Source organism: Agelaius phoeniceus, chromosome 5 (assembly GCF_051311805.1).
Source record: "Agelaius phoeniceus isolate bAgePho1 chromosome 5, bAgePho1.hap1, whole genome shotgun sequence".
Classification (NCBI taxonomy): Eukaryota; Metazoa; Chordata; class Aves; order Passeriformes; family Icteridae; genus Agelaius; species Agelaius phoeniceus.
The window spans coordinates 17,978,396-17,984,395 of NC_135269.1; the positions used below are offsets into that span (position 1 = coordinate 17,978,396).

General features: G+C 39.6%; 1 protein-coding gene across 1 annotated transcript in view; it reads left to right on the forward strand.

Moving 5' to 3' along the window:
* The window catches only part of LOC129119895 (potassium voltage-gated channel subfamily A member 5), a 197,799-nt gene extending 192,733 nt beyond the window's left edge, over positions 1–5,066 (forward strand). Inside the window, exons 2-3 of the mRNA XM_077178434.1 lie at positions 2,172–2,261; positions 4,452–5,066. The gene's annotated coding sequence lies outside the window, so the exon portion shown is untranslated. The remainder of the gene's footprint in view (positions 1–2,171; positions 2,262–4,451) is intronic.
* The last annotated feature ends 934 nt before the right edge of the window (positions 5,067–6,000 follow it).

The following is a 6,000-nucleotide window of genomic DNA, read 5'->3' on the forward strand; positions in this document are numbered from 1 at the left end:
CTGGGTGCATTTTTGAGTAGAGAGGATGACTCTTAAATTATAGCTTTTAACAACTGGCCTGAGTAGGCTGCAGGGTAAATAATTACAAAAGTGATTGTGCCTCAGGCCATTGCAGAAGAGGTAAAACCATGCCTTATTACCTTTCTCTGCATGTTGACATGATTTTATAGCCCCAGATTGCAAGAAGTGTTATCTTTGTTTCTCTAAATTCCTCTGCAGCTATTCTTGTTCTTTTCAGTCCTATTTAGTTTTCCAACCAGGTCTTCCATCCCTTCTTTGTCTTCTTGTTGGCCTCCCACTTACTACATGCTACTACTCCACTCGTTTTTCCTACAAACCCCAGAACTGCTGTTATAAAAGGGTAGGTGATGTGTTAAATCTTCAGATGGGACCCCAGCCCTTGTGTTATACACGCAAAGTCACAAGTGCAGAGCACAAGGAGGTGGAATTTTTTGGAAAAAGGGGAGAGTGATAGTGGCCTGCACAGCAGCTAGAAGAATAGATCAGCCCTATAGAAAGAATCACAGAGTCGCAGAATCACTGAGGTTGGGAAAGACCTCCAAGGTCCTCCAGTCCAACTTGTGGCCAAATACCACTATGTCAATGAAACCAGAGCGCTGAGTGCTACATCCGGGGTTTTCTTGGACACCTCCAGGGATGGGAACTCCACCACCTCACTGGGAAGCCCATTCCAGTGTTTAGAAGCCCTTTCAGTGCATCCCACACAGCCATCCACGAGACTGACCCAAGAACTGATGACTATCCAAGCTCCAAAGCAGTGTCTGTGTGGGTGTTTTAACAGCACAAGCCATTTCTGTGTGAGCAGGGACACATCTACTGCATTTAACAAGCAGCCCAAGCATAATCACACAGAAAATTTGCATGTTCTTCATATTATTGAGCTGATTCAGGATCTCATCCCTGGGAAAAACATGGTGGGGCATGGAAATTGTCTTAAAGATCTTGAGACTGCAGCAGAACTGACATGTGGCATTTCTCTCAGTGCAAAGCAAGGCATGCTGCACGGTCCGTTTTTCCCAAGTGAAATAACTCCCGCTTGCTGTAGGTATCACATCACAGGACAAAAGCCTCTGTGTGGGGGGAGGACTTAAAACTGCATTGCATGCTAGGAAATTTGTAGGTTGTAGCTGGGCATTTTCAGGATTTTGTGATATTTTCTCATTATACTGGCTCAGTATGACCCTCAGATCTGTCCCTGGTTAGATACAGTGCAATATCCCTTCTTTTTTTGAGGTATTTCAAAAAATAGAAGTCATGCATAAAAGAAAGGGAACTTTTCAAAAATTAAGGGAGGATACAGGGGAGGTATCAAGATACAATGAAGAAAGTGAACTAATCCATGAGGATGTGGAGATTGGTATGGACAGATTTAAAGGAGTAATTATTTGTTTAACATTCTGGGCCTAGCTCTGTATCATCATATTTCCATAAAGAAATGAGGGATTCCTGGAGTTTTGCTTTATTTGGGGTTGATGAGAGTCAAAATATCTCTCTCTATCAGCTAAGGTCTGACTGTAACACTGACTCTGCCTTGATGCAAGAATAATCTCTAATTTCAGAAGATGTAGCCGTGCAAATGAATTTTATTCACTCTCAGGATAAAAATATCATCTCATTCACTTCATAATGTTTAGGCAGGTGATAATGATAATTAAGGGAAAGCCAAGATGCTTCCTTAGACTATAAACTGTGCTACAAAAACAGTCCTTAATACCTTTAGATTCAACTCCTTACAGACATTGCAAGCAATTCTACAGCATAATGATGTCTTGCTTTATATCAAAGGCAGAGCTTGCAGGGACAGAGGCTGTGTTTAACAAACACTGCTGGCTACCGAGACAAGCCGTACTGGGGAATTGCCTCCAGCAGGAATTTCTCAGCAAGGGGAAAAGGTGTCAAATTAACCACTAAAGGAAAGATAAAAATCAAACCCAGCATGTGTGCTGGAGAGAACATGCATGCCATAACTTCATAACAGTCCTAAAGCCCCAAAAATTTTCCTATTGTTGCTTGTGTGACCAAGCTTGTATGACTCACAGATTAGGCTGTGTCAGTCAGGGATGATTGTGTGACCATCCCCATATTCCTGCAATAAACACTCTCTGTGTCCTCTGCTCAACACATGATTTCTTCATTCTCCTCCCTTGCAGGGCAGAAACCTCAGTTGCTATTCAGGTCCTTGATAAAGGAAAGGCTCAGCTGCAGAACTAGAATGAGACATTGGACAGACAGCAAAGCATGTGAGTAGGAACATTTTACACAACCAAAGGCATGGGTTAAACATTGATGATATTTGGGAAGAGAGAGATTTGCCACGCTCATGTAGCAAAACAGAATTTGGCATGAGCTTCTTCAGAGGGGAAAAGAGTTCCTTATAAACTAAGAACTTAGCCTAATCTTAGCTCCAGATATGGACAGCCTGAAGCACAACCAGCCCCAAGTGTCAGTAGTGCGATTCAATAAAAAACATGCTGGATTTTTCCATCCAGCCTCTTTTTTTACCCACTACTCCCATGATAAGAGATGGGGTCAAAAGCCATACAGTCTTTGGACTAAAAAGAAATTATAATTTTAAAATCCTCCATGCCTTTGCTTTTTTCCTTATCCCCCTTGATTCCCAGCAGGATGAATTTGTTCTTCCAAATAAAACTGGGGAAGAATTGAATGTGAGTGAAAAACATTTGTCTGTTTACTTGGTTTTAAAAATGATATGCATTGCAATGAAAGAAAAAGTTAATCTCTTTCTTTGAATCGCGGTTAAGAAAAGGCTCTGAGCATGCAAAAGACTCCATTGCCAGCTCCTAAAGAGCGGTTTTGACTCTGTTGTGCATCCTTGATCCCTTGATCCATGTCTTGAGCTGGATGCAGAGCATCAGCACATCCCTTGCCTGTAGGAGGGAAGGAGCATCCTGCTGGGGATGTGGCTGCAATGATCCAGCTTCCAGGCCTGCCTGGAAGCTGCTGGGGACACCATCATTTGAAACAGTCCCAGATCAATCCAGGGACTGCCTAATTAGCTCACAGACAGCCCCAGTGAGCTTAAACTTAATACTACAGAAAGATGCATTAAATGTTTTACCTACAGGCCCTCAAAGAGTACTTAGTTACATGCACGTACTAGGCTCGGGGAATGCCTTACTTAAGGGAAAAAAAAAAAAAAAGATAAAAAAGAGATAGTGCAGGATGGACAGAGAGCACACTTTGGCCCAGAATTGTTTCAAACCCCCTGCCTGTATATCTGCATTGGCTCAAAGGAGACTTTCAGTTTTCGGCTGCCTGAAAATTGATCCATACCACATTGGCTGCCCCGCCCCTCCTCCAGTAGATTTGATTTCATACTAAAGTTTTAGGGAATTAAAATGTAGAAGCTCAGTGAAATGGGCATCAGCATCCATTAGGTAAAAAATTTAAATAAAAGTTGCTTTGATTCAAGTAAAAATTGCCTTGTAAGGACTCAATACACAAATATTAACTACAAGGGATGCAAGCCAGCACTGAGAAAGGTCCCATTGGCTTCAACAAGTTGATTTCTGATGTTAAATGCACTTTGTCAGCTCTACTTTGAACCAAAACTTTTTCTATTCCAGGAGAATGTTATCTAGATTAGTTTATGCAAAATATCATTGCCCATTGTTACATCAACTTTTGTAGCTGATTGCAAATGAATGAGCTTCACTTTTCACCGAGTGTTTCACTATTCAACCTTGCTTTGCTTTGCTTTGCTTTATTTTCTATTTCTTCTGGTAGTGACCATTGAGAAGAGCACCTGTATTTGACACTTAAGAGTAGGAATAAACACACAGGTCAGGACACATTTCCTGGATGTGTGGTGTGGAACCGAGCCTGTCATTTCAGTGATGGGCAGCCTGCTTGGATCTAACAGATGCCAGACCAGTAATGCTCTAAGCCCCTTTCATTTGGAACTGCTTGACTTATATTTATTTTTATCTTTATTTTGAAAAACATAAATTTGTTGTCATTTCTATCATCCACTTTCAACTGGCTCCAGCTATTACAGTTCCACTGCACCTGAAAGGTGCAGAAGCACCAGTCCAGGAGGGAAAAAAGTACTGTGGTGGTGACCTCCCTGTGAAAAAATTTCCCCATGATAAAGATATTAAGTGTCCCAAACCAAGTTGTATGAATATGTAGTGGAAACTTCCTGAAGGCTTTCACTGGGAAGTTTTCTTCAAAAGCTATGCCAGCGTCCTGAGTACAAGATGTTCCTGAACATATTTGCTTTCTGTGATGGTTTAAGTCATGTAGTCATAGCAGAAATGGGGGGAGAGAGAACACCTAGACCTGCCCTTGCCCTGGCGAGGGTCCATTATAGCCTTGTGAGTCCTCACTGATTTCTTTACTCTGTTGGGGTTTTCCACCATATTTTAAACTACATGAGACATTTAATAATTTCTTCTGTCATTTTCCAGGTCTTCTCTGACTTGAACATGGTCAGAACTGAGTCCTAGCATCCCAGCTGACATCTTACCAAGCACTTTATGTATCTCCTTATATGTCCCAGTGTGGAATTTATCTTCTTCACAAAAGAATGGTGCTGTGACTACAAATCGTCCTCTTCCTCCATCATTAAAAACTGCAGGCACCTTTTCCCAGTCCTAGCATAAGTAATGGAACCAAACCTCTTCATATGGTTTTAATTTTATTTTTTTCCTCAGCATTTTTCTTACTGATAGTCATGCAAGTCCTCTTCAGCTCACGTGGAATTATAAAAAATGAGTAGGGGTTCAAAGTATTTTATAATTACAAGGAATGTATTTTTTTCCCAAAATGTTGCCTATCATCAACTAATGTTGTTTCTGAATTATTCCTGCAACAAACACCATCTCTGAAAAATAAAAGGATAGCAACCGAAAAAGACAAATATCATTTAAATCCAAAATATGAGCTAAGCTGATAAGTGATGTAACACATTAGTACGTTCGAGAGATTTGTAATCATCCATAACTGTACTGCCAAAACACAGCTACATATTGGAGAGTGTAAATCCCTTTTTGTATATCACTTAACATATAGCTTTATTTTGATACAGGAGTACAGATCAATAAATTTCATTTTAAATGAAAAATATTTGTAAAACAATTAAAATTTTGGTCTGAGTACTGCAATGCTGCTTGTGTGTAAAATCTTTCATGCAAGAAAGTTATTGTAGTTGTACTTACTAGGTGCATTTTAGTGCATCTGGATGTTATTTTAATTAATATTATTATTATAATCTCATTTAATCTCACTTTGCTAATTCTCTGCCTAGAAAATAGGTTTGAAGGTGAATTGCTAATTAAATAATGAAAGCTGATTCTGTAAAATGCCTTTTTTTTAGAAAAAGCTCTGAAGAATAATGGTTTTCAGGGTGTGCCTAGAATTCCTGCTTATTTATGCGCATTATTCCCATCCTCCCTCCTGGCATGCCTACAGCTCTGGGTACACATTTTACACTGTGGCATCTTTGATCTACTATGTTAATTGTTATGAGTTGTCCTAACTATTTTCAAGAAAGAGGGAAAGCTGCAGAAGACAACTTTCCAAGAAATGTGTAACAAAAATAAGCTTGAAGTTCTTTGTGAATCATGCTTGGAAATTCTTTCTAATACTTCTCATTTGCCTGGCCTGGGTGCAAGTGAGGATGCCAATGAGGTTTCAGAAATTTCTTCAGCTCTGAAAAATGGTCATTGGTATTCTTCAAACAATATTTAAATAATGTTTAAATAAATAATTTCTATTCTTTCCCACCAGCATTTCCACCAAATAAAAAGATAGTTGGATTCCTTTTTACTTCCAACAAAATATTTGCAGCACATTTCAAGTATAAAAAAAAATTCTAGAGATGTTGTCAGGCCCTTTATAAAATTCTGAAAATTAGAACAAAAGTGATTTTGGCATTCGAAAGGTGAACAGCCTCCTATACTGAAATTATCAGCTGGTCAAAATGCTCAGAGCTAATCTTCTCCTCCGATTTCTTCC